This window comes from Tursiops truncatus, chromosome 7 (genome assembly GCF_011762595.2).
Source record: "Tursiops truncatus isolate mTurTru1 chromosome 7, mTurTru1.mat.Y, whole genome shotgun sequence".
NCBI lineage: Eukaryota > Metazoa > Chordata > Mammalia > Artiodactyla > Delphinidae > Tursiops > Tursiops truncatus.
In genome coordinates this window covers 14,461,076-14,488,227 of record NC_047040.1, presented here as the reverse complement: position 1 = coordinate 14,488,227, position 27,152 = coordinate 14,461,076, and the positions used below count along the sequence as shown (strand labels likewise).

Here is a 27,152-nt window from a genome sequence, read left to right as displayed (position 1 = left end):
GAATTATACTATTTTGAGATCCTAATACTATATGTAAAGTGGTATAATATCACTTGAAGGTAAACTTTAATAGCTTAAAATATATACTATAAATGCTAATGAAACCTGGATCATAAGTTCAGGCTCAGAATTTTGGGAGAAAATAAGGATTTCACTAAATAGAGGAAAATTGGTTAGCGCATCCTGAAAAGGTACCAGTATAAATACAGAGCCTTAGTCCTATTTTATTCAGCAAACATGTATTAAACACCAACTGCATGAAGGGCATTGTTCCAAGTACTAAAAAGGACAAAAAGACAGTCCTTGTTTTAGTTCAGTTAAGGAAACTGTTTGCACTGACTGAAAACACACACACACACAAGGCAACATAAAATATGTGCTATAATATAGAGGGAAGAAAATGCTATTGAATAGGGTCAATACACCTAGAGGGGCCAGGTAGAAAATTTAAACCAGGGAAGCAGGTGAGCTTCGTGAAATACAGTCACAAGTAGTGGGATTGTTGCAACCTGCAGAGCACATATCTTTCTCAAAGCAGATTGTGCTATTCAACTTTAGCCAATGGTTGCTATGAAGCAGCAAACTCTGACTTGACATGATCCCGCCCCATCTACATTTCCTACAACATCTCCCACAATTGTTGCCTCCATTTCACACTGCTCCAGTGTGGAAGATTTTCTTTCTTTCTCCAATTATACTATCAAAGGTCTTGTTGTTCCCTCTTCCAAGAATGCTGTTCATCCTGACCTCTGATATCAATATGACTCACTCCCTCACTGCCTTCTTATCTCTGCCCAATGATGCCTGCTCTAATCACCCTATATAACATAGAACCCCTCACTCTCATCCAGTAATGTGCCGGTAAATGTTTAAATATTAGTTCTCTGGGGAAAAAAGTCCTGATTTCTAGCATTTGTTCATTTCCATGCTATAAATACCCCCATCATGGCTAATTTCAGTCTGCCAACATGACATCACTGAGTGCTGACTTGGGAAGACATGCACACAATGGGCTCTTGAGAGCCCACGTGAGTAGCTCCAGCACATTTCTGTACTTGGCACTCCCTTCCCCTTTAACCTGCTTTATTTTACCCTCTAGCACTTATTTGACATATTAAATATTTGCTTCTTTATTTATTTCTGGTCTGTTTGCTCACATACAGACCAGAATGCAAGCTCTATGAGGACAGGAATTTTGTTTTCTTCACTCACATATCTTCAGAGCCTAAAATTACTCATAGTATAAAGTAGGCTTTTAATACATATTTATTAAATGAATAAATGTGAGGGCAACCATGGCTCTTAGAGGTGAGATTTAAAATATTCTTTTTGTTTTTGTTTTATTTGTTTTTATTGAAGTATAGTTGATTTCCAATGTTGTGTTAGTTTCGGGTGTATAGTACAGTGATTCAGCTATATATAGATATAATATATAGAGATATACACACATATATATATTTTCAGATTCTTTTCCCTTATAGGTTATTACAGTATTTTGAGTATAGTTCCCTGTGCTATATGGTAGATCCTTGTTGGTTATCTATTTTATATATAGTAGTGTGTATATGTTAATTCCATCCTCCTAATTTATCCCTCCCACCCCTTCCCCTTTGGTAACCATAGGTTTGTTTTCTATGTCTGTGGGTCTATCTCTGTTTTGTAAATAAGTTCATTTGCATCTTTTTTTTTTTTTCAGATTCCACATATAAGTGGTATCATATGATATTTACCTTTCTCTGTCTGGCTCACTTCACTTAGTATGATAATCTCTAAGTTCATCCATGTTGCTGCAAATGGCATTATTTCATTCTTTCTATGGCTGAGTAATATTCCATTGTAGATATATACCACTTCTTCTTTATCCAATAATGGAATATTCTGTGTGAATAAAGGCCATAAATTTTTATATAAAAGGTAAAATAGTTGGCCAACAAAGATTGTCCTCTAAGCCATAGGTTTCCAAACATGGGTGGACACATCAAGGACTTTGCATGAGACAATCAATTAGGAACTAGAGGAAAACAGTAGAACCTCTATTTATATGTTTTTATTTTAAAAATAGGAAATACATTAAGCTTTACTAATTAATATTTAATATGAGAATCAACTATGAAATTCCATTTTGGTCAGACCAAATGTTGGTTGCTATTAGCAAATATGTTTTTCTCAAAAATAAAACATATATTATCTATCCTTCAAGTTAAAGGTGCCAGTAAGTAGGGAAATAGCTGCTTAAAGCCAGCAAAAACAACAACAAAAAAAAAAACCAACAAAATTTGCAGCATGGGGGCTGTGGGGAGAGAATTTTGAAAAACAGATGTTTGGAAATAATCATCAAAGAAATCCGTTATCTCCAACAAATATCCTAGCTGTATATTCTTTCTCAAACCCATAGCTCAGTATGGAGGATGCTATTTAGTGCCTTCTGGTTCCACATCCAAACTTACTTGCAGATTACTGATTATGTGGAACATATTAATTAAGTCCAAGTTCAGTGCTTATTAAAGTTTGGTATGTGGATGACCTACAACAGAATATCCTGGGGGTAACTGTTAAAAATGTTAGCTATTATTATCACAGTGGTAATTACTTGCTCAAGGGGTCTTCCCATGGTCAAAGGCTGTTTTCTTGTTCAGTAATTCCTGTCTAACCCCTAGAATAACGTTAGACAAAGATTAAGAATTTAATAAGTATTTGTGTAGTGAATGAAATCAAGGATAAAGAGTACACGTATCATCAGTTACAAACAGACAGATAGAAGGGCATTCTTAATGAATTACATACTCACCAGTTTTATACATTCTCCATGGCATTTTGAATGGCTGGGCAGATGATATTCATATAAGGATTCCAGGATAGGGATGACAAGTTAATTACATTGCATTGAACTGTACATAGGTTATGGACATGACTTGCTGTTTGTTATAGTCTTCTTTGTTCACACGGCTCCTGGGGTTCAGCTTTGGGTTTGGCCCTGCCTCTGCATGTAAGTCGCCCTCTGGAGTCTGTTCTTAGCCAAGACAGGAGGGGGCTAAAGGAGCGGCTGATTAGGGGGCTCTGGCCCACTCAGGCTGGGGGGAGGAAGGGGTACAGAATGCAGGGCGAGCCTGTGGTGACAGAGGCTGGTGTGACGTTGTACCAGCCTGAGGCGCGGTGTGAGTTCTCCTGGGGAAGTTGTCCCTGGATCATAGGACCTTGGCAGTGGCAGGCTGCACAGTCTCCCGGGAGTGGAGGTGTGGATTATGACCTGTGCTTGCACACAGGATTCTTAGTTGCTGCAGCAGCAGCCTTAGCATTTCATACCCGTCTCTGGTGTCCATGGTGATAGCTGTGGCTCATGTCCATCTCTGAAGCTCGTTTAGGCAGTGTTCTGAATCTCCTCTCCTCACGCATCCTAAAACAATGGTGTCTTGATTCTTAGACAGTTCCAGACCTTTTCCCAGACCCCCTCCCTGTTAGCTGTGATGTACTAGACCCCTTCAGGCTGTGTTCACACAGCCAACCAGAGTCCTCTCCCTGGGATCTGACCTCCAAAGCCCGAGCCTCAGCTCTCAGCCCCCACCTTCCCCGGTGGGTGAGCAGACAAGCCCCTCAGGCGAGTGAGTGCTGGTCGACACTGATCCTCTGTGCAGGAATCTCTCCACTTTGCCCTCTGCACCCCTGTTGCTGCGCTCTCCTCCGTGGCTCCGAAGCTTACCCCCACCTACCCCACGTTTCCACCAGTGAAGGGGCTTCCTAGTGTGCGGAATCTTTTCCTCCTTCAAAGCTCCCTCCCAGAGGTGCAGGTCCCATCCCTATTCTTTTGTCTCTGTTTTTTCTTTTTTCTTTTGCCCTACTTAGGTACATGGGGAGTTTCTTGCCTTTTGGGAAGTCTGAGGTCTTCTGCCAGCTTTCAGTAGGTGTTTTGTAGGAGTTGTTCCACATGTAGATGTATTTTTGATGTATTTGTGGGGAGGAAGGTGATGTCCACGTCTTACTCCTCTGCCATATTGAAGCACAATCCTAGCTTTCTAACTTCTCTATATAGAAGGAGGGTAAAATGAAGACAGAGAAAGTCAATCTAAGTAACCAGAAAAGCTAAAACTAGTCAAATTAGCAAAGAGAATAACTGACTCAACATATGAAGTCATATATTAGCAATAAAACATTTTATCTATTTCCATTTTATTTGACAGTTTCTCAGTTTATAAACGGATAGCTCTTTTAAATATTAGTATGGATTTTAGAAGTCTAATACAAAAACCCAATTAAAAACATATTTGCTTATTTCTGTGAACTTTATTAAAAAGGGTGCAAATCAGTATGCTGCACAAAAAGAAGTTGATCTTATTAGATACTTTTTAATACTACTGTACCTGTTGAATCTTGTTTACCTTACCTATAATATAGTAATGAAGCAACACTATTGAAAATAGTTTTAGGGGCTTCCCTGGTGGCACAGTGGTTAAGAATCTGCCTGTCAATGCAGGGAACATGGGTTCAAGTCCTGCTCTGGGAAGATCCCACATGCCACGGAGTAACTAAGCCCGTGTGCCACAACTACTGAGCCTGCACTCTAGAGCCTACAGGCCACAACTACTGAGCCCATGTGCCACAACTACTGAAGCCCATTCACCTAGAGCCCATGCTCTGCAACAAAAGAAGCCACCACAATGAGAAGCCCGTGCACTGAAACAAAGAGTAGCCCCAGCTCGCCACAACTATAGAAAGCCTGCGTGCAGCAACCGAGACCCAATGCAGCCACAAACAAATAAATAAAAATAAATTTAAAAAAAAAGAAAATAGTTTTAGGCTGTTTTTCTGGATTATCAAAGCTTTGTTCCCTTTCAAAGGCTAAAACAAAGTGGGATTTGACATCCACAAGGGAAAATGACGCAGGTAAAGATAAAGATAAGTGAACCTAACTATAAATGTCAAATGGCTATCAGGGATCTTGGAATGAATTGAAATGTCTCAAAACATGTTGAAAAGGTTCATATGGTAATGAAAAAATCTACTTATTCCATGGTCAATGAGGCAGAATTAGCCAAAAAATTTTCTTTAGTACTTATTAAAATATTATTGTCAAACCTTTTTTGAGCAATGACTCTATTACTTTTGAGTCAACAGGTCACCAAGACTGGCCCAGGTGAAAATGACCACTGGCCTCAAGTGAATTTTTTTCATCATGTCTTAGTCATGAACCAGCAAGCAGACCTTGCAAAAGATGGGCCTAAGCTTCCAGAAATGTAGTAGCGTAAGTTGATTGGGCTCTTGAATCCATCACTGTTCATCACAGAAACCCAAAGTTCGGTGTCTCAATAGCCCAGATAGTCTGAAGGAAGAATCAGAGCTGCACTGAACTTTCGGGTCACTGCTTTGTATTCTATTTCAGGCCAAAGAGTGTCATGTTGGGGAGAAGATGTGTCAGTATTCATAGGTCTAGTTTATTACCTTATATATCTGTAATTTAAAAAAATTATATGGCATCTATAATATATTTTGCAAACGTGGTTTGTAAAACCTCCTTTAAATAGGTGCTATTATTATCCCTTTTTACAGATGAGGAAACTGAGGCACAGAAAAATGAAACAACCTGTCCAAGATCTCACTACTAATAAGTGACCAAACAGGATTCACACCCAGGAGGTCTGTCTCCAGAGTCAATTATGCCAGTCCAAAATTGCCACAGCAAGTTGCTTCCATAAAAGAATGTCTTATAATGCCACGTTGTATACTTTCAAGTTTAATTTCTTGCTGTACCTTCAGGACTTCTCAAGTTTTTGGTGCAGTCGGCCTGAACATGGAACCTGTGTTCTTTATTCTCCTTATCTCAAGTCAAAGCCGATGGTTCAAATTACTCTCTGGATAGGGTAGAGTCCATCCAGCTGTATGCAAATAAGTCTGATTATTTACAAATGGACAGGTTTCTATTGATACATTCAGGCCACTATATGTTTACTTTTAAAACATTTGTTTAAAACTATTAAGTTCAGGGAGTCCGCCAAAGTTGCTTACAAAAACATCAAACCCAAGCCTAATAGGTTTACAGAGAGGGAATATATTTACTCACATAACAGAACAGTCCTGTGGTTTCAAGTGTGGCTTAATTCAGGACTCAGAGCATGTTAGTAGGATCCATCTGTTAGCTTTACAGTCCCAAGGCTCTCCTGATAATACAAACCACTTGCCAGGAATGAATCTCATTAGCCCTGATTGGCCTTCCTGGAGTCATGTGACCTGCTTGGACCAAACAGGATGCTGGGTTTGAGAGCACACTGTCTGCTGTATGAAGTAACAGGGACCTCAAGCTCTAAGGTCTTGATAATCACCTCCCCTGCTCCACCCCGCATTTCCTAACTTAATAAGACAACCTGGAATTAAGAGGATTTCAATTTGCATTAAAGAAGGGATATATCTTAAAAAAAAAAATACTGGGCACTCACTATCCTTCACATTTCCAATGTGAAATAGGCCATATCCCTAGAAATAGGAGCTTTATCAAGTCAGCATGTGCAGGGTTTTCAGGTGATTTTGAAGTCAAAAGACTTCAATTTCAACTGCCTTATCATACACACAGAAAAATGCATTTCATTACTAAAACATGTTTGCCAATTTTACCTTTTTCTTTACAGTAGTTTTTTTTTTTTAAAGAAATGACACCTGATATGAAGAGATGAGGCTTCCATCTAATGTTGAAAGCTAGCCTTTGCATTAAGCTTTGGTAGCGTCAGAGCACCCACACTACTAGATTGTTAGCTCCTTGAAGAATGGCACTGTCTAGTCCACAGTTGAATATTCAGGACCTACTACAGTGCCTTGAACATAGAAAATGTTCTTTCAATGCTTAATAAATGAATGAATGATAATAATCAACACTCAGTACTTACTGAGTGCCAGAAACTATTCTAAGAGTTTTATATTTATTAACTCAGTATTTGCAAAAAGCTTATGAGGCAGATACAGCTATTATTCCCATTTGTCAGATCAGGAAGCTCACACACATAGTAGGTAATGGGATGATGTTTTAATCTGGCACAAATATCCGTGTTCTTAACCACCATAATGTACTGCCTGTGCACCATGACACTGACACTTGTGTCCATGGAGTAATGACTATATGTATAGTCTTAGGAATGGAAGCTACATGGGGGGGTAATGAGTCTCTTCCTTGTGAAACCCAAGTTTCCAAACAGCTCTGGGATTAATTTGCTTAATCCCTCTGGGTCTTGTTTCCCTTTTCACCAAATACCCCAACATATCCCATATCTCTGACAAGATCTCTTCCACCTCTAATCTTCCACATGTTCTATATTTTAAGATGTGCCAGAAAATAGCTTATCCCTTACTGGGAAACAGAGGTCTCAGACTCAAGTGTCTCTGGGTTCTCACAGATAAAGGAGTTTTGACAAATGTGGTCAAATGTCACTGGCCTTTCCTGCCTAAGGACATTCAACTGTAAAATACTTACTTTACAGTGGTGGCCAAACAAAATTGTTGAGAGGGCTGCACTAGGGGCCACCAGTTTCCAGCTTTTACACTGAGCCTGGAGGCTTGTTCTAAGAAAACCTCACTGAGAAAGACCAAATGGTCTCAGAGGACATCCCTAAAATAAAATGAGAAGACTACTGAAGACAAATCAAGTGAGGTTGTTCCAAGTTACTTGTGGTAGAAATCGAGGGTGCTCAGAGTTGACCTTTTTTATTTAATTTTACTTTTGTTTTCCAAACAAATTATACCTTAAAGATCTCTTCTTATATATCTTTCATTGGCTATTTTACCTTTTATATGAGCTGTGTGTTTAATTAAAAATGTTGGTTTCTTTGTTTTAAGAAATGCAAAGGATTTGAAGTTAAAAGGATAAAAGTTCCATTTTCATCACTTTGGAATCTATTCAATATTAATAGAGGCAGAGGTTCTCCTTGACAATGATAACATCTGTCATTTTCTTAGGTCTTGTTCTTTCTTTGTGAGAGCTCCACAGGCAACCCCCAAAGGAAAATTTCCTGACTATAAAACAATGGGAGCTCGTCACCAAGGGGGGACAGAACACTTTCTGCGTTGAAATTGAATAGCCCTGCATGTGTCCAGAAGAAATCAATAAAAGCCAATAAAAAAGAAAAGCAAGCCAATAATTAACCAGAGAAATGCACCAAAAGTTGTAGTTCTGGGGCTTCCCTGGTGGTGCAGTGGTTGGGAATCTGCCTGCCAATGCAGGGGACATGGGTTCGAGCCCTGGTCTGGGAAGATCCCACATGCCACGGAGCAACTAAGCCCGTGAGCCACAACTACTGAGCCTGCGCGTCTGGAGCCTGTGCTCCGCAACGGGAGAGGCCGCGATAGTGAGAGGCCCGCGCACCGCGATGAAGAGTGGCCCCCACTTGCCGCAACTGGAGAAAGCCCTCGCACAGAAGCGAAGACCCAGCACAGCCAAAAGTAAATAAATAAATTAAAAAAAAAAAAGTTGTAGTTCTGTGAAAACAGGTTTATCAAACATCTGCAATTAAGAAGTTTAATATGATTCTGTACATTAAAAAAAAAGGTGGAGGGGTACCCAGACCTTCAGTCAGCTCCATTTTAGGAGTGTTTTGGTTTATTTTTTCATTTTTATATCCCAACTCATCTAAAAGCATGTAATGTATAATGCTTTTAATCTGTTCAGTAAAACATCAATTGACTAGACTGTAACTAATTAGAACTTTTCATTAAGCAAATTTTGTTTTGTCTCTCACATACTATCTTTAAAGAAAACTAATGGGACTTCCCCGATGGCGCAGTGGTTAAGAATCTGCCTGCCAATGCAGGTGACACGGGTTCGAGCTCTGGTCCGGGAAGATCCCACATGCCGCGGAGCAATTAAGCCCATGCACCACAACTACTGAGCCTGCGCTCTAGAGCCTGTGAGCCACAACATCTGAGCCCTCGTGCCACAGCTACTGAAGCCTGTGTGCCTAGAGCCTGTGCTCTGGCACAAGAGAAGCCACCGCAATGAGAAGGCCGCGCACCGCAAAGAAGAGTAGTCCCCGCTCATCGCCACTAGAGAAAGCCCGCGTGCAGCAATGAAGACCCAACGCAGCCAAAAATAAATAAATTTATTTTAAAAAAAGAAAAGAATAGTAACAATGATATTACAGATTTCTTTACAATAGATTGCAGGGACTATCTAGCAGTTAGCACATATTCATCTCAAATTTCTATACCGTCTACATTTATAGGATTGTTCCATAAAAAAAGATTACTTTGAAATAAAGCTCTGAATCATCAAAGAAAGATTTCCTCTGAATCATTATGCTATATTAAAACTAAAGCAGAGGAGTGGGCTCATACTTTTATCCACATGTACTTGAGAAAGATTTTAGTAACAAATTAAAGTTGAGTAAACAGGATACTCCATGCTCTGGGTATTCTAGTTAACAGAAGTTTAAAAAAAAACACTGTATTTTGGAACCAGGGAATCACCGCTTCCAGGGCCATAGTGATGAGATTTTTGAATCCAACGTATTTTCTTCTGGAAAAACTCCTCAAATCAGAGAAAAGAAAAATAAGGTCAGTCCTGCTGGAGGGAGGATTCATTACTCTTAGCAATGCTTTCTGAATCACCTTTATGAGGAAAAAAAAAAAAAAAAAAACCCACAATTAGAGGTGGGCAGGGGATACAAGACAGCAAAGAAGAGAGAAAGGCCAGTTTGCTGAGAGTGTAAAGAGCAGATAAAACCAGTTCCCTCAAAATGAATAGTGAGCAAGTGCCAGACCCAGCCCAGTTCAATATGTTACCTTCATCAACTGTGCTCCATGTAGAAACAGGCTCAGCTGAATGTTGAACATCACCCAGAGAGATCTGTGCTCTGCCTAGCACTCTGGTAGTATTTCCACACCTGTTTACATTTCTTGTCTGAGTTTCTTCTATACAACTCTGGCTTTTGTCATAAAGCCATAGTGGAAAAAGTCTCAGCTTTGTGATTAGGCAGTTCGGGAAGGACTTTGGAACATTCACTTCACCTCCTTAAGCTCGATTTCCATACTAGGGTGTGAGAATCACATTAAAAAGAATAATCTTGCTCAGAACAAGGCACATGTTGGGCATTCATCACTTATGCTCATTACATTTTCTAAGTTCTAAATAGGGAATCTCTGGTATTGAAAGCCAATATATAGTCTCCCCTTCAACTTTTCACAGGGGAATTGCCTTACATTGGGCTCCTTAGGACTAGACATTAAGGTGGAGAAATGTATGCAAAAGGTTTATTGAGAAGTGTTCTCAGAAGATAGACCTGTAAGAACATGGAGAAGGCAGGTTTGGGCAGAGGGGGAAGCATGTCTGTAACCCGACTGCACCTCAACCTATGGGGAGTACATGTGTCATACGGTAAGTTTGACCCATTTGGGAATAGCTTCTCAAAGATCCTGGTGGTCTTGTTTCCTGGGGAACTTAAAAGAGTTAGGCAATTTATATCACCAGGTGACTATAATGGACAATACTATATTGTACACATGAAAGTTGCTATGTGATTAAATCTTTAATATTCTCATCATAACAGCAACAACAACAAAATGGTAGTTATGTAAGGTAAAGGATGTATTAACTAACCTTACTGTGGTAAACCTTTCTCTACATATACATGTATCAAATCACATTGTACACCTTAAACTTTTACAATGTTCTATGTAAATTACATCTCAGTAAACATGGACGGGGAAATTATAGCTCTTGAGGCTACGGTTCACTTTAACATCATAACTGGAACTCTCATTCCCTCCTCCACCTCTCACTCTAGATTGCCCTCATCCTCAGCCAACACCTTTGTCAAGTGGCTCATGGTCGGGGGCGGGTGGGGGGGAGGCGGGGGTGGGGGGGGGGAGGCGGGGGGGGGAGGCGGAGGGGCATGACCCAAACCCTCATATGTAAGGAATGAAGCAGCACAGTTTCCACTACAGGATTTCTGCTTTGCTTCCTGAAGGAAACATTATTTTAATACTTTCCTGCCCTTCTCTGTCACCTGCCCACTTTCCCTTGCCCACTTTGAGGAGTAAATAATAAAACTGGAGTCTGGGGAGAGCCTTACATTCACTGGACCGTGGTAGCCAGTGGGTTATCTGTGACTGCTGCATTGAACATCACTCAGTGCTGGGCCATCTCTTATCTCTTTGACTCTCCCACCATCTTGGACTTGTCCATAGTTCGAGAAAGGTAAGTGTTAGCATGTCTAGTCTTATATCCATTTCAGTTATGCTCAGCTCTGTTGCGCTATGGTAAAAGACAGCACCAAAATTTCAGTGGCTCAATGAAAGCTGATGGCTTTCGCACCCAAGTCTGCTGTGGGTGTGGGACACTCTCCAAGGTCACTGTTTTCCAAGTGGTGGCTCTGAATTCCAGGCTGCTTCAGTCTTGTGGCATCTCCACCCTGCACAAACTTCAAGGTTTATCACAACAGGGGCAGACAGTGCTAGAGAGCTGCCAGGCATCAAGATGGTCAGTGAAGACAATGACTCAAACTGAAAGTATCAAGCCTTTATTCACTTGCTGTGATACTATAAGCAACAGGACTAACAGGAAAGGGGGAAAGGGCGTCAGCTTCCATGCCTATGATGGTCCATTTTTCCCCAGGGCACAGCACGAGGCTAAGGACAAATGACAGGCATCACAGATTGGAGGGAAGGAGAAGATCCCAGAACAAAAGGCTCCTGCTGTTTTTTGGACCCAGGGGCTGGGAGGAGGAAGAGAAGGAAGGGCTAGAAGAGGAAAAGTATTGAGTCGGAGTGGCTAAGATGTCCTGAAGCCCCAGCTCTTTTTGGAGGCCTCCAAATGAGGTGCCTCGGCTTGGAATGCAGATATGCATAAAGAGCAGACCAGCTGGGGGCTGAGAACCTTAGTTCCTTCAGACACTGCCGTGCACCAAGTCTGATGTGAGGAGGGCAGCTTCCCCACATCCACAAGGCCTGCTGGGTAAAGCCTTTGCAGTTGTCTATATTTGTTCACCCTGCCCAAGGAGGTGCATTATGACTAAGGAAGAGCAGTTCAGATTTCTGAAAAGAAACTGAAACTACTTAATAGCAAACTATCATCTGTGTCCACTCATTCTGTCCCCATTATGCCTCCTGCACAGGAAGAACAGAAGTGTCGACACAGAACTCATCCAAACAGCCTCCAGATGTATAATCTTTTTACAAATTTTCTGGGGAAATAATCCATCTTCCAGTCTAATTAGACATGAAGCAAGAAATAATGAAACACAGATACAGAGGGTATTGAGTTGATGAGAAGGCCCCTTTGCTTAAAAGAATACCTGCATAGATCAATCAAATGGAAATGATCTTGTTACACTACACTGAGATCAACAGCGTCTTCTGAGGTTCTTATTTTCTCTCTCTACCCTTCTCTAAATTCTTTTGCTTTTAATTCTTCATTTTCCCCCCTTTTTACAGCAGAAGATAGCCATATTTCTAAGGTTTAGGGGAGAAAAAAAACATTTCCCATTTCAGAAGAAAGTGCTGCAGGTGGGGAAAAAAATGTTTACTGCAGTAACTCAGTTATGTTGTTCAGCAATTTACGTTCCTTTTGCAGAAAATCTTAGCTTTCCATGACACAAAATATTAGGGGTGTAACTATGTTAAAAATGGAACTACATGTAGAAAAATCCCTAGAGGCTATTTTACCAGCATATTAACCAGCTTTGTCTTTGGATGATGAGATTTCAAGTGATTTCCTATGCTAATTGTGCCAGGTTCCTTAGAATGATTTACACTTTATTCTGTTGGGACCCATCTGGTAAGATGTCTGAGAAATGAGTTTCTCTTCAAGCTTCCCCTTTGACCTTGAATTCTCTCTTCCTCTCTTTTTTTCTTTCAGCTTTATTGAGGTGTAATGGACAAATAAAATTGTAATATATTTAAAGTGCACAATATAATGATTTGATATACATATAATTTGTGAAAGGATTCCCACTTTTGAGCTAATTAACACATCTGTCACTACACATATATATTCTTTTTATTTAATTTATTTAAAGTAATAAGCAGTTTACCCATTTCTCCCACCTCTGGCAACCACCAATCTATTCTCTGTATCTATGAACTTGGTTTCATTTGTTGTTAGATTCCACATATTAGAGAGATCATGCGGTATTTGTCTTACTCTGTCTGACTTAATTCACTTAGCATAGTGCCCCCGAGGTCTGGCCATGTGTCGCACACAAATGGCAAGATTTCATTCTTTTTTGTGGCTGGGTAATATTCCATTATTATCCATTACTATTTCTTTATCTATTTGTCCACTGATGGACGCTTAGGTTATTTCCATATCTTAGCTATTTTAAATAATGCAGCAATGAACATGCAGATGCAGATATCTTAGCACGTTAGTGTTTTCATTTTCTTCGGATAAATACCCAGAAGTGGCATTGCTGGATCATACAGTAGTTCTACTTTTTATTTTTTGAAGACTCTCAATACTGTCTTTCATACTGGCTGAACACATTTACATGCCCACCTAGAGTGCCCAGGTGTCCCCTTTTCTTCATGTCCTTGCCAACACTTACAATTCTCAGAGGGAAATGCTCCATACATAGCTGTACATTTGGTACATCTACGGGAGGAAGACAATTCAGGAGCCTCCTGTGTTACATCTTGGTCTGAGGTCAACCAAATCCTCTCTTAATATCTGAGGAGTCCTCATTCTTTCAAACCAAAATAAATGTGTTTATTATAGTCGGGCCAGAATTTCAGTTATTGGTAGAAAGAAGAGTTTCTACAACTATTTAGCCCTCCTCGTTACTAAAATTGCAACTACAATATTTTTATTATGAACTGAATGTGTCCCCCCAAAACTGCATATGTTAAAGCACTAACCTCCATGTGACTCTCTTTGGAGATAGGGTCTTTAAGAGGTAAGCCATTTTAAATGAGGTCATAAATGCAGGTCCCTAATTTGATAGGACTAATACCCTTATCAGAAGAAACCCAAGAGAACTGCCCCCTCTTCTTCACCTCACAGGCACACTAAAGAAAGACCATGCGAGAGCACATCAAGAAGGTGGCCATCTGCAAGCTGGGAACAGAGCTCTAGAGCCAGATCAGGCCATTTCTCGATCTCGGACTTCTCAGACTCCAGAATTGTAAGAAAATTAATTTCTGATATTTGAACCACCCAGTATATGGTATTTTGTTATTGCTGCCTGAGCAGACTAAAACAAATTGTTTTTACTTTTATTTTTCTTTTGTCTTTTTAAATTTTTCTTCAAGGAGTATGCATTTCTTCTGTGGAGGTTATTAGTTCTGTTCATTGAATATTTCTGGCTGTCTGCTTTCTGAGCCATAGAGCATTGCTCTCTTTTATCTCCTTTGACATTAAGCACAGCCATGAGAGTTCATCTGGCCAACAAAAAGAGCCTGACCATGATATACTTCTTCATTCCTTCCCCTAGCTGGGGTGATCCTGGAACCTGGAAGCACATGATGTTAACATAGTGTTTCTAACATCCAGGGTCTTTGAGTGACTATGATTAGTGGAGACTTTCTATACAACGGTCATTGATTGAGAAATAAATCTATGATTTCTGGTTATTTGTTTCTGCTGCATAGCATAGCCTATCCTGACTGATATAGCTTCTAAATGACAAAAATAAATAAATAAACCTTTTATAATGTAAATAATATCTACTTCTTCATGGAATTAGACTTTACTTAGAACAAATTAAGCCATGTCAGTTGTCATCTACCTTGTGGGGTCAATGAACATTAACCTATCTCCCCAGCCCAAATACTTGATATATTGCTCTGTTGTCAATTATTAGTAATTTTATTCTTTTGAAGTCAGGTATTTCTATCACTTTATATCCCCTTGCTAAATGATCATACCCATAAGAATGATAACTCATTAAGAAATTTTTTATCAGGAGTAGCTTAACATGAATACAATCTGGGATCATTTATTGTAGATAACTAAATTCTTCAAGGACAGGAGACAGGTGAGGACGTTAGGTAAGTTGCACAGTGGACAGTTTTGGACATTAAGGGCATGAATCTTCTGGAAGTAAAAAGTGAAAGGTTTTTAAAAGACAGCTAGAATGTCTTCACAATATTACTCAGAGAAGACTCCAAGACACTCCAAGAGTGTAGTGAGTGCTTTTATCTGTGGGAAATTATTTTCTTATAAATTAGAAAAGGCTGGAGGAAGAAATGGAGTATGAAATGCACCAATTAAAAGAAGAAAGATGGACAGCAGTGGGAAAATGAAAATGCTTCTATATGTCACAAGGTATAGTTACAGGGCCCTCGTCAGAAACACAACTTCCCTCTGAATTCAGCATTCCTTGTTATACACACAGTATGAATAAAATATCGGGCACTATTTCCAGAAGAATAATCTGTTGTAAAAATGGTAGCAGTGAAAGAAATAGGGACAGCAGGAGCAGTCAGGCAATTATACTATGAATGCCGTAACACATATTTTTCCATTAAAAGTAAACGCCCCACACAAATGCACTGCTTCACAGTAACTATTCTGTTTTGTAGTTTCTGTGAATCAAGCTTGGGCTATGAAGTGTGTAAGAGTGAACAATAGTGTGTCTTGCTAATTACCATCTTGTCCAGTTGGCTTGGAGTCTGGGTGGAAATATACAGTTTGTAGCTCCCTATTAAAAGCTCTTCTCCCCACAAATGTTTTCTAAAATATACCATTTTCTTTTTTATTTCCAAAACATATGAAAGGTGACAAGATACTCTTGCCTCTCTCACTTCTGCTGACCAGATTCCATACTAAATCGTTTGTAGGGATACTCACAGTTACTAAAATAAAGAACCAAATGGATCTTCAAATATGACACTGTTAGGAAAATCCCAAAGTATCTGAATAAGTTCAGTTCTTCTCCTCTCTCCAGTTTCTCCATCTTTCTCACTCCATTACGCCTAAGGCATTATCTCTTTGACTTCTTTGTGACTTCCAGGCCAAGAGCCCTTACATTCTCTCAGCCCTCTCCTGTCATCATTTCCTTCCCTCTCCATCTTAGACTGCAGGGTCCATCACCTCAAGCAGGATCTAGCCAATATCCTCAATGTCTTTTGTACCACTACCTTTCCAATGTGCTCATCTTGTGTATCAAATAGCAAAACTCCTATTCAAAATGACATAAGCAGTAAGGTAATTCTCTCACATAACAAGAAGGTTACTAGCTCAATTATGTTAACAAGGACCCAGTTCTACCTTTGAACCCTGCATCCTTATATGTCACCTTGCCTTCAGGCTACTTCCAAGCAGCACCTGCAGGCAAGACAGCATCCCAAGGTAGAAAAGTGACCATCTCTTCCTTCTCTCTCTTTTTAGAAGTAAGAAAACATTTTCCTGTCTGCGGAATCCACCTCATTGCTTAGAATTCATCACATGCTCATGCCTTTGCCCAAATCAGTCATTGACAAGGACCACCATGGTTGGTTGAGACTAATCAGGACCAGCCTCCCTTGAAGACTATGTCTAAAGTGAGGAGAGTGGTCACCTAAACAAAAACAGGGCTCTGTTAGCAAGGAGGAAGGGAGAATAGTGAGTATGATAGAAGCAGTTAATCATGTCTGAATTTTAGTGCAGTCTCACCATTCACCTCTCCTATAGCCTGACCACTAGGCTCTGCTGACAGAACCATGCAGCACGTATGAGGAATGCTCATTCATGCCATTTTGATGGGTTGGGCACTCATACCTCCTGACAGTTCATTCAGTCATGTTTTCCCAGAGGGGATAGTCTAATCTTCCATGGCATTCCATACCCTAACGCTCACATCTCCCTCTCACTCTCTGAAAATTACAGGGGAAATTGGTACCATCAGACAAGAGCTCCATGAATTTTCTAAACCTATTCTGCAAAGGTACTTACATCTGCCCCGAGCTGGTCTTCCTTCCTGTGACAATGGAAAAGTTGTTCCTGATCTTAAATACAGTAAACCTTTTACCTCTATTACCGATCCTGTCCCTTCTCTTTTTAGCCTTCTGCCAGTATGCCCCCTTGCTACCCTATTTTCAATCTCTCCTTCACTACCAACTTAATCCTAATAATATGTGATTCCATCAGCATGCTCATCTCTAGCCATTTTCTTTAAAAGAAAAATTCCCCCTTTACCTTACATCCCTACCCACTTCCATGCTCTCTGTGTTCTCTCCGTCACAGGCAAACTTCCTGAAAGAGTAGTCTCCACTTCCTGTCTCTTCTTCCTTGTCTCCAATCACACCCCAAACCATTAAACCTGGCATCTATGCTCATCATGCCTCTAAAACAGCCTCACCGTGCTTACTAACAACCCCCTCATCACTTAACCCAAGTCACCCTCCAGGCCATTTCCCACTTGACATCTTGGCAGCATTCGCCACACTATTGTTCACTTCACTGTCGTTTCCTTTCTGCTTCACAGGTTGTTCCTACATCCTCTGTCCATCCCTGTGGTACTGGGGGATCTCAGGCTTCTTGCAGAGTTCTCTTCTTATATTATAGATAAACTTCCTGGGAGATATCACTTATTCTAATGCTCTCAGTGATCATCTGGGTGGTATGTAGCTGAGTGCATTATGGAATAGACTATCTGGGCTTAATTCTAGATTTTACCGTTATTTATGGTAAGCATTATTTATGTAACTTAGGCAAGTTACTTAACCTCTGTAAGCCTCAATTTCCGTATTTGTTTGAAAGGGATAATAGTATTTACCTTGTAGAGCTGTTATGAAAAAAGAGATAATGAATATAAAGCACTTAACAATGCTTGTATGTAGTAAGCCCTCCAATGGTAATTTTTATTATTAATTTAATTATGCTGATGACTTTCAAACTGCTTGTTTGATCCAAATGTCTTCTAAAATTCAGGACCATTTATTCAATAGCGTATTCAGTAACTTGACAGTGTCTCATGGGCCACTCTAACTCAAGATATCAGAAACTAAAATGATCATAATTTTCTTTAACAGATTTTTATTGGAGTATAATTGCTTCACAACACTGTGTTAGTTTCTGTTGTACACCAAAGTGAACCAGCCATATGTATACACATGTCCCCATATCTCCTCTCCCTTGAGCCTCCCTCCCATCCTCCCTATCCCACCCCTCTAGGTCATCGCAAAGCACCGAGTTGATCTCCCTGTGCTCTGCTGCTTCCCACTAGCTATTTTACACTGGTAGTGTATATATGTCGATGCTACTCTCACTTCACCACAGCCTCCCCCTTCCACCCCGTCTCCTCAAGTCCATTTTCTATGTCTATCTCTTTATTCCTGCCCTGCAACTAGGTTCATCGGTACCATTTTTTTTTTTAAGATTCCATATATATGCATTAGCATACGGTATTTGTTTTTCTCTTTCTGCTTTACTTCACTCTGTATGATGACTCTAGGTCCATCCACCTCACTACAAATAACTCAATTTCATTTCTTTTTATGGTTGAGTAATATTCCATTGTATATATGTGCCACATCTTCTTTATCCATTCATCTGTCGATCAACACTTAGGTTGGTTCCATGTCCTGGCTACTGCAAATAGTGCTGCAATGAACATTGTGGTACATGTCTCTTCTTGAATTATGGTTTTCTCAGGGTATATGCCCAGTAGTGGGATTGAAATCATAAGTTTTTGTATTTTAAAAAATAAAAACTATATAAATAAAATAAAAATAATTTTTAAAAAGCCTTAAAAAAATCATGTGGTTTAAAATAATCATCTTCCTTCCCATTGCCAAATATGTACCTCTTCACATTCCTTGAGAATGGCAACCTCATCCTTGGGATTGTCCAAGTCAGAGGTGTGAGATGCATCCCTGAGTCCTCCTACTCTTTGACCTATTCCAAATCCTCTGCCATCCACCTCCTGAGTCCCTCTCCACCTTTCCCATCATCACTGCCACCACCCTGGCTCAAACCATTATCTCTCACTTGGGTGCCTGCTGCAGAGCCTTGTAAACATCCATTCTTCACTTTGAAGTCCGAATGTTCATCTTATAACATCACTCTGATGTGAGTGTCTCACATCCCCTTCCTCCTTAGCCCTTCCCTGCTCTGCCCTCATCTTCCAGCCTTTACGAGGTTTTTTGTTTCTCAAGTATTCTGTGTTTGTTATGGCCTCCTCAACTCACATGACACTCTTTGTCTTCCTCAGCCCCTATCTTATGCCTACTCTTACTTCACATCTCCACTTAACTCCCATTTCCTCTGGATGTCCTCCCTCACCCCCACCCCCTGACTATACACACCCTGAGTCAGATGGTCCTGCCATTTGCCGCAAAATTACCAAGTATTCTTCCTTTTCAAGGCATGGATAATTTAACTTCCTTACTAGGAAACATCAGTGAGAGCAAAGTCCTTGTTCACCATGACATCCCCGCCATCTACCACTGGGTTGGGCAATTCAGAGAACTTGTTCAATGAGTGAGTGTATTTTCCTTCACCTTTTTTAAAATTTTCATCCTGCTTCCTTTTCATTCCTCAAACCCAGAATACTCAGTTCTTTTATGTTATTCCTACCCACATACTTCCTAGAAATGTTTCTTTCATCAAATTCTCTATCCTTTTAGTTCCCAAACCAGTCTAACACTAGAATCATCACAGAGCTGTTCACAAACAATCTTTCCTGGTCCTGCTCATAGACCTACCCAATCAGAACCTTCAGGATGTTAGAGTTTTAAAATATCCCAGGTGATTTTGATGACTACCCGGTATTGAGAACCCCTGCTGTATATAATTTCAATAAGGCCTGGCTTACGGATGAGTGTTTCTGGACAGAATTGCTCAGTCAGACTAACTAATCCAAAGTGAGATACTAATGAATTAGTGTGATATCTTTCCCAGGGGATCTAAAACAACATAGTGCTTTATTCTAATTAAAGCCACTGTTTCTGAAAGCCCCTCAAAATCTAAATTTAATGGAGATATTTTGGGGCAGGTTGGTGGGTATTATTACACTCAACAATATTTATCTGAGCAACTCTGGTGTCTTTATTTCTGGGCCAGTCAGTCAGAAATAGAAATATACAAGGTGTGGAGTTTACATTGTAGGGGGAGGACAGTGACATGTACATGGGCAGGTATGCTATATGGTGAAAAGACCAGAGGAAGTATGAAACCTCCATGGAACATAGAAGTGCTATTTGGGCTGAGCCTTGAAAGGTAGGTAGTACTTAATATGTGGATTTAGGATAAAGAGTATTCGAGGCAATAATAAGGACATGAACAAAGGTCAGGGCAGTAGAAGAGCATGTTCAGGAAATAGGGAACTTCTAGATCTAATTGGAACATGGAGGAAGGAGTGGAAGTGACGTGGAATGCAGTCTATAACAGATGGGAAATGAGATGAGATAGTTAGATTGGAGTTAGGTTAGGGTGGGCCTTGAATGCTGAACCAAGGACTTAATTCTGTAAATGCAATGGGGAAACATTAAAATTTGGTGTTTTGAGGGGTAGGGGTAAATATGGGGCTATTGTAATCAGATATTTTTTTACTCAGCAAAACATGTTGAGTGCCAGCTATGTACGACATTACTCTGGGTGTTGGGCCAGTGGTGATGAACAAGACAAAATGTCTGTTACATTACAGAGTATATCAGGAACTCTAGCTTGGAGGAGGTAAACACTAGGATTACTGAGCAGATCACTGCAATGGTTTACCTACTAGACAGTCAAGATCTGAACTAGGGTTGAGAAAACAGATAAGAAAGTGAAATAATGGATTGGTGTTTTAAGAATTCTTAGAGAAATTTGCAATCAGTCAAAACCAAACTGTTCAATGTTTCCCTAAAGAGGACATTGGAATTGATTACTATAGACCTTAACTGTTGACGCTCCGAGCCAGAGACTATTATTCTAGTGGTAACAGATATAATTACTGAAGTTATGAACTTTCGTTCATATGTTTCATGTTCATATGTTTCGTTCGTATGTTTCAAACATAACTTTCGTTTTCTCTGAACAAAGACAAAAATTAATAACACTTCGCTTTCTTTTTGGAAGTTATGGAACTTATCCCTCTTTTAGGCTGCTCTAGTGGATGGGCACTAAGACACCTAAGAATAAAAATGCTCACTATAGCCTAGTTTTTTACACTAGGTAGGTGATTTTTTTTTTTTTTGCAATTAACAATGAAAGAATGTCTTTCATTATCATATACTCTAATCCTTAGAGTGAAAGTTCACACATGCTCACACACAAAATATGGAATATGGGTCATTTTTAAAGATCTGACTTTAGGTAGAGATGCTGATTACTTCAAAATGAATCATCTCAGTAGATCTGATTACAACTCTGCTACTAGTGTCTATGTAATCTCAGTAGAAAATTAGTAATGAACCTGAATAACTTGACCTGAGCATACTTTAAGTTTCCACTTTATGATTTATTTATTTATTATTGGCCACACCATGTGGCTTGAAGGATCTTAGTTCCCCAAACAGGGATCAAATCCACGCCCCCTGCAGTGGACATGAGGAGCTCTACCCACTGGACCACCAGGGAATTCCCTTAAATTTCCACTTTAAAATGTTTAAGCCAACTCATCAAAAAGACAAGAGATAACAAATGCTGGCAAATATGTGGAGAAAAGGGAATCCTTGTGCACCGTCGGTGGGATTGTAAATTGGTGCAGCCACTATGGAAAATAGTACGGAGGATCCTCAAAAAATTAAAAACAGAACTATCGTATGATCCAGCAATTCCACTTCCAGGAACATAGCCAAAGGAAACAAAAACACTATGTTGAAGAGATATCCACACCTCTATGTTCATAGCAGCATTATTTACAATAGCCAACACATGGAAATAAACTAAGAGTCCATGGACGAATAAATAGGTAAAGAAGTTGTGATATTTATACAATGGAGTATTATTCAACCATTAAAAAAGGACGCCCTGCCATTTGTCACTTGGGGACAACACGGTTGGATCTTGAGAACATTATGCTAAATGAAACAAGTCAGACAGAGAAAGACAAATACTCTATGATCTTACTTACACATGAGCTCCAAAAAACAAATAAGCAAACTCATAGAAAATGAGAGCAGATTTGTGCTTACTGGAGGCAGGGGTGGGGTGGGGAAATTAAATGAAGGTGGTCAAAGGTACAAACTTCCAATTATAGCATAAATAATTGCTAGGGGTGTAATGTACAATGTGATAACTATAGTTAACATCATTGGATGGTACATTTGAAAGTTGTTAAGAGGCTCAATCCTAAGAGTTCTCATCACAAGGAAAAAAACTTTTTTTCTGTTTTTTGGCACCTAAATGAGATGATGGATGTTCACTAAACATATTGTGGCCATCATTTCATAATAAATGTTAGTCAAATCATTATACTGTACATCTTAAGCTTATACAGGGCTGTATGTTAATTATATCTCAATAAAACCAGAAAACTTAGATTGAGAAAAATAAAATAAAATGTTTGGGCCAAAATGTAAAAGGCGTAAGTGTATACAGTTTGCTATATATGAATGATAAAGGTGAGAACTGTCTCAGAAACCCTATGCATGCTGATTTAATAACCAAATACATCAATATTCTGTAATAACTTAAATGGGAAAAGAACTTGAAAAAGAATAGATACATGTATATGTATAACTGAATCACTTTGCTGTACACCTGAAACTAACACAACATTGTTAATCAACTATATTCCAATATAAATTAAAAAATAAACAAATAACCAAATACAAATCCATCATATAATCAACCCTTGCTAAGTGGTTAGTAGGTACACAGCCCTGGGCTAGACTCTCATTCAGCAATGTCTCTGCAATGGGCAGAGAAGCCAATGACTCCATGAGTCTCCACTTCAGCTCAGCATACATCTGTTGAGTGTCTCCTCTGCTCAAGTGCAAAAACACACCTTCCTTTCCAACCATTTTAATAACAAAATCCATTCTGGCATTGATGAAAAGTTCCAGTCACTCTCTAGAAGAAGATTAGCATGACTCAACATTATTCCAAACATTTATCTAATTAACCTTTTTCCCAAGCAAGCTAGTTAAGAATATGGGGCACATTTGTTTGAACACAGGATTATCCAACATGTTCTAACAGGTCTTTGCAAAGCACTATAGCTTAATAAGATGGTCTTACAAGACAAATTTCCTAATAGTTTCAGAACAGTGTGAGCAAATCTCAGAGAACAATCTGGATTTTTCAGATAGATATAGCCGTTTTAAGCTGAATGAACATCTGAGTTAGGTATTATTTTTATCCCCATGTTACTGATGAGGAAACAGATGCAAGGAGGGTTAAGTATCTTTCCCAAAGTCATAACTTGCTTACTTTACATAAGATGTGACACCTTGAGAAAACTGTGTAGCCCTCCTCACCTTTAGGTGCATTTGCTATAAAAAAAAAAATGTGATATAGTTGTAACTGAATAAAGGACCAAGAATGTAAAAGCCTTCAAGGGAAGTGAACCATCTTTCTCCCTCATTCAAGTAAGTGCAGATAATTCAGAGATCCATGGGAGAAAAGAGCAAAACTTGGAAAACACATTCAGCTAATCTTTCTCTGGTCTTTGAAAAACATCAGCAACACTTCACCCCTGTCACTGTACAGCTGGTTGAGACTGACTCAGAGTTCTTGGTTGCATTTATTGTGGGAATGGAATCACATTTCTTTAAAACAGAAAGTTGGGTGACTTTGAAGAAGAAATGCAATCTAACCTCTAATTAACAAAAGAAGATTTGCCTGCAATGCCAGGGATCTGAAGAACAAACAGAATAAATTTGCATATTGATTGAATGAGCACAACTCTACCAAATGGGAGAAAATATTCCCCAAAAAGGCAAAAACCATTTTTTTAATCATCCAAGCTCAGTGCATGGCATTGGTAGACTCTAAAAAGTTCATGTGCCACAGGGATCACAGACAACATACTCAATATTGCAGGCACTGAGTGTGGTCAAACAACCAGAATAAGAACATGATAGTATTAGAAAAGAGGGAGCCTGAGACAATGAGAAGAGAGATGAAGAAAATGTCAGTCCTGGAGGCTGTAGATATAAAGTACCACCAGCCTTTTCCTTTTCCAAGGACAGAAGACATCAGGGGACATTTCACCTGTAAAGATTCACACAGCAAAAAATGAAATGCATGGGGAAAAATATTTTAAAGAGTTTTTGTGTAAAGTACTTGCTACCATAATGGGGGGGGGGGGGGGGAAGGAAAATTAATGAAGAGGAGGAAATAATCTGATAAAAACAAACAGGGGCTTCCCTGGTGGCACAGTGGTTGAGAGTCCGCCTGCCGATGCAGGGGACACAGGTTTGTGCCCCAGTCTGGGAAGATCCCACATGCCGCGGAGCAGCTGGGCCCATGAGCCATGGCCGCTGAGCCTGCACGTCCGGAGCCTGTGCTCCACAACGGGAGAGGCCACAACAGTGAGAGGCCCGTGAACTGCAAAACAAAACCAAAAACAAACAAACAAACAAACAAAACACAGGTAATGTTGAGAGATATACCCCTGGAATTCTTTGGCTTGCAAAATGCTTCTCAGTTATTAGGCAAGACACCCCACAGAAATAATTAATTTGGTACACATGTAGTTCCCTTTGCTCTGTGTGTCCCTGGTCCCTTCTTTTGCTTGGCAAACTTCACTTTCTTCAAGACTCTGCTCAGACATTATTATTATTATATATTATAATATATATTATATATTATTATTATCAATTATTATTATTATTCTCTCAGCACACTGTTGGTTTGCACCCTCAAGAGTTCCCCAGGTGAAATTCAAAACTGGCCCCTGCACACAGAGGGCAAGGAGAGACCAAAGAAAGAGGCAGACAGCTCCCGACTGGTAGGTAGCAGATTTAATAAACAAGGGAACTTATATATGAATCTTGCCTTGGGCAGCTGCAACACAAGTAGATCTCTGCACCTGTTCTACAGAATCCTAGGACTTTAGAGAGAGGCCTTAAAGGGGTTCAGCCAGGTATTCAGTCCAGATGGTATTAACAGCACCTCTACTAATCTCCTGGTAGACTTGTATTTCAATATTTGTTTCTGTGGTTATCTGGCTATGAGCTCGTTAAAAGCCAAGACTTGCCTTAGAAATGTTTGCATTCTCATTGCATACATATTTCTTCTCACACAGTATGAGTTCAACAACTGTTTGTGAATTATGGTGGCAATTCTTTTAAGAACACAACGTTTATTATAAGAAATGAGAGTATGGATTAGGAACCAAGATGGCAGAGTAGAAGGACGTGCTCTCACTCCCTCTTGTGAGAACACCAGAATCACAACTAGCTGCTGGACAATCATCAACAGGAAGACACTGGAACTCACCAAAAAAGACACCCCACATCCAAAGACAAAGGAGAAACCACAATGAGACAGTAGAAGGGGCGCAATCACAGTAAAATCAAATCCCATAAATGATGGGTGGGTGACTCACAGACGGGAGAACACTTATACCACAGAAGTCCACCCACTGGAGTGAAGGTTCTAAGCCCCATGTCAGGTTCCCAACCTGGGGGTCCAGCAACGGGAGGAGGAATTCTAAAGAATCAGACTTTGAAGACTAGTGGGATTTGACTGCAGGACTTCGACAGGAATGGGGGAAACAGAGACTCCACTCTTGGAGGGCACACACAAAGTAGTGTGTGCATCGGGACCCAGGAGAAGGAGCAGTGACCCCAGGGGAGACTGAACCAGACCTACCTGCTAGTGTTGGAGGGTCTCCTGCAGAGGCGGGTGGTGGATGTTGCTCACTGTAGGGACAAGGACACTGGTAGCAGAAGTTCTGGGAAGTACTCCTTGGCATGAGCCCTCCCAGAGTCCGCCATTAGCCCCACCAAAAAGACCTGGTAGGCTCCAGTGTTGGGTTGCCTCAGGCCAAACAACCAACAGGGAGGAAAACCAGCCCCACCCATCAACAGTCAAGTGGATTAAAGTTTTACTGAGCTCTGCCCACCAGAGCAACAGTCAGCTCTACCCACCACCAGTCCCTCCTATCAGGAAACTTGCACAAGCCTCTTAGATAGATTCATCCACCAGAGGTCAGATAACAGAAGCAAGAAGAATTACAATCCTGCAGCCTGTGGAACAAAGACCACATTCACAGAAAGATAGACAAGATGAAAAGGCAGAGGGCTATGTACCAGATGAAGGAACAAGATAAAACCCCAGAAAAACAACTAAATCAAGTGGAGATAGGCAACCTTCCAGAAAAAGAATTCAGAATAATGATAGTGAAGATGATCCAGGACCTCAGAAAAAGAATGGAGGCAAAGATCGAGAAGATGCAAGAAATGTTTAACAAAGACCTAGAAGAATTAAAGAACAAACAAACAGAGATGAACAATACAATAACTGAAATGAAAACTACACTAGAAGGAATAAATAACAGAACAGCTGAGGCAGAAGAACGGATAAGTGACCTGGAAGACAGAATGGTGGAATTCACTGCTGCGGAACAGAATAAAGAAAAAGGAATGAAAAGAAATGAAGACAGCCTAAGAGATCACTGGGACAACATTAAACGCAACAACATTCACATTATAGGGGTCCCAGAAGGAGAAGAGAGAGAGAAAGGGCCTGAGAAAATATTTGAATAGATTAGAGTCAAAAATTTCCCTAACATGGGAAAGGAAATAGCCACCCAAGTCCAGGAAGTTCAGAGAGTCCCATACAGGATAAACCCAAAGAGAAACACACCAAGACACAGAGTAATCAAACTGGCAAAAATTAAAGACAAAGAAAAATTATTGAAAGTAGCAAGGAAGAAATGACAAATAACATGCAAGAGGACTCCCATAATGTTAATTGCTGATTTCTCAGCAGAAAATCTACAAGCCAGAAGGGAGTGGCACGATATACTTAAAGTGATGAAAGGGAAGAACCTACAACCAAGATTACTCTACCCAGCAAGGATCTCATTCAGATTCAATGGAGAAATCAAAAGCTTTACATACAAGCAAAAGCTAAGAGAATTCACCACCACCAAACCAGCTCTACAACAAATGCTAAAGGAACTTATCTACGTGGGAAACACAAGAGAAGAAAAGGACCTACAAAGCAAACCCAAAACAATTAAGAAAATGGTCATAGGAACATATATATCGATAATTACCTTAACATGAATGGATTAAATGCTCCAACCAAAAGACACAGGCTTGCTTAATGGATACAAAAACAAGACCCATATATATGCTGTCTACAAGACACCCACTTCAGGCCT

The 27,152-nt window shown here is 40.0% G+C and overlaps 1 long non-coding RNA gene across 3 annotated transcripts; it reads right to left on the bottom strand.

Annotated features, from left to right (window-relative positions):
• LOC109548035 (uncharacterized) lies at positions 1-26,885 on the bottom strand. 3 transcript variants are annotated; one of them, XR_012332961.1, is made up of 4 exons: positions 25,634-26,885; positions 9,754-10,000; positions 3,861-4,019; positions 2-3,394 (listed from the first exon to the last, which is right to left on the bottom strand). It is a non-coding gene; the product is annotated as an uncharacterized lncRNA (long non-coding RNA). The 3 variants fall into 3 exon arrangements; XR_012332962.1 differs by lacking the exon at positions 25,634-26,885 and adding an exon at positions 11,043-20,439; XR_012332960.1 differs by lacking the exon at positions 25,634-26,885 and having other exon boundaries at positions 1-3,394; positions 9,754-10,770.
• Between the last annotated feature and the right edge of the window lie 267 nt (positions 26,886-27,152).